The sequence below is a fragment of the Montipora capricornis genome, chromosome 4 (genome assembly GCF_036669925.1).
Source record: "Montipora capricornis isolate CH-2021 chromosome 4, ASM3666992v2, whole genome shotgun sequence".
Classification (NCBI taxonomy): domain Eukaryota; kingdom Metazoa; phylum Cnidaria; class Anthozoa; order Scleractinia; family Acroporidae; genus Montipora; species Montipora capricornis.
In genome coordinates, this window is record NC_090886.1 from 10,342,047 (window position 1) to 10,344,546 (window position 2,500).

Consider the following 2,500-nt stretch of genomic DNA (forward strand, 5'->3'; position numbering starts at 1 on the left):
TTCCGAAATCTCTCAAAGAGTTGCAGGAATCAGGAGGGAAAGTTTTCACAGGTCGCTGTCAAAACCATCGTAAGAAATCAAGAAGTGTAAGCCTCGGCTAACCGATTGAATTTATTCTGTCCTGTTTCCATTTTCAAAGTACAATAGTATGTATGAACTGCCATTAAATTGTACAGCACAGTTGTGTTTACGAAGAAATGCACCTTTACAATTTTTACTGGGTTGCTAAACCCAGTCGGAATCTGCGTAGCGTTTCGTCGTTTTTCAATTTTTTTCCGTGTCGGTAAAAGTCTTGCCTGTCACTCCCCTGCTTAGTGGTGTCTTTGTGCATAGAGTCTTCTGTGAGTATTTTGTTAGGTTTGAGGGGGCTGGGGTAATGCGTAGATTTCTCTGGTGCACACGGGAGGACATTTAATTATTAACCTGGAATGGCGTTGAAAGTCATTGTAACGCAAATGGGGTTTTAGTGCATCTTTAAACAAAATATGCCCTTATGAAGCTCAAGAATGGAACGTCAATTGGATAAACAAGTTAGGCGATGAAAAATAAATACCCGGAATCTTTAAAGCGACGAATTTTACACAGCTCGATTGGGCATTCTAAATTTCCCAGTTCCTCAGTTATCGAGTTCCATAAGTATGAAACTTAAAAATGGTTTGCTTTAAAATCAGAAAAGAACCAATTCACCGTTGCTGTTGAGAAAAGTGTATGCCAGGCAAAACAAGTTGCACCTCGGTAGCCTGAAAGTTAACTGACAAAATAATTTGCCTGTGTTTAAATTAACAAATATACCAATACATCACTAACGTTTCATGTTTAACCGGAGAATTAGGGAAGCAGATGTTCGAAAGTGTAATAGCTATTGAGTTTTATTCCTCAGTTATCGAGTTCCATAAGTATAAAACTTAAAAATGGATTGCTTTAAAATCAGAAAAGAACCAATTCACCGTTGCTGTTGAGAAAAGTGCATGCCAGGCAAAACAAGTTGCATCTCGGTAGCCTGAAAGTTAACTGACAAAATAACTTGCCTGTGTTTAAATTAACAAATACATCAATACATCACTAACGTTTCATGTTTAACCGGAGAATTAGGGAAGCAGATGTTCGAAGGTGTAATAGCTGTTGAGTTTTATTCCTCAGTTATCGAGTTCCATAAGTGTAAAACTTAAAAATGGATTGCTTTAAAATCAGAAAAAAACCAATTCACCGTTGCTGTTAAGAAAAGTGTATGCCAGGCAAAACAATTTGCATCTCGGTAGCCTGAAAGTTAACTCACAAAATAATTTGCCTGTGTTTAAATTAACAAATATACCAAAACATGACTAACGTTTCATGTTTAACCGGAGAATTAGGAAAGCAGATATTCGAAGGTGCAATAGCTGCTGAGTTTTATTCCTCAGTTATCGAGTTCCATAAGTATAAAACTTAAAAATGGATTGCTTTAAAATCAGAAAAGAACCAATTCACCGTTGCTGTTGAGAAAAGTGCATGCCAGGCAAAACAAGTGGCATCTCGGCAGCCTCAAAGTTAAGAAATAATTTGCCTGTGTTTAAATTAACAAATACACCAATACATCACTAACGTTTCATGTTTAACCGAAGAATTAGGGAAGCAGATGTTCGAAAGTGTAATAGCTGTTGAGTTTTATTCCTCAGTTATCGAGTTCCATAAGTATAAAACTTAAAAATGGATTGCTTTAAAATCAGAAAAGAACCAATTCACCGTTGCTGTTGAGAAAAGTGTATGCCAGGCAAAACAAGTGGCATCTCGGCAGCCTCAAAGTTAAGAAATAATTTGCCTGTGTTTAAATTAACAAATACACCAATACATCACTAACGTTTCATGTTTAACCGGAGAATTAGGGAAGCAGATGTTCGAAAGTGTAATAGCTGTTGAGTTTTATTCCTCAGTTATCGAGTTCCATAAGTATAAAACTTAAAAATGGATTGCTTTAAAATCAGAAAAGAACCAATTCACCGTTGCTGTTGAGAAAAGTGTATGCCAGGCAAAACAAGTTGCATCTCGGTAGCCTGAAAGTTAACATATTATTTGCCTGTGTTTAAATTAATTTGAAATAAAGAGAATAAAGAAATAATTTTTCATTTTTTAATTGCATGATGCTGGCCGTTGTAAACCGTGTTTTAGAAAATATTTCAGATTGATTTATTGTGCCTCTGGACTATTTTGACACGTCACTCAAAATTAATTTAAAGTAATTTGAGATATTTGTCGTCGTTACTTTGACGAAGTCGGCCCAACAAATGTGTCGAGATTAACACCTCTCTCTCTCCCTTTGTCTCTTGCTCTGACTTTTTAGTGTGAGTCTTGTTACAACTCCCACTGAGATTTTGGTAATTTTTTTTACCTTAACAGCGGGGACCCACATTCCTGACCCAAGTTAAGCTCCTCATGGACCCCCCAACTTGAAAAAAATTGTCTAGAACGGTGCACGTACCACAGGCAACCCAGTGTACCCTCACGGAGGGTCTAGTTGTTAATA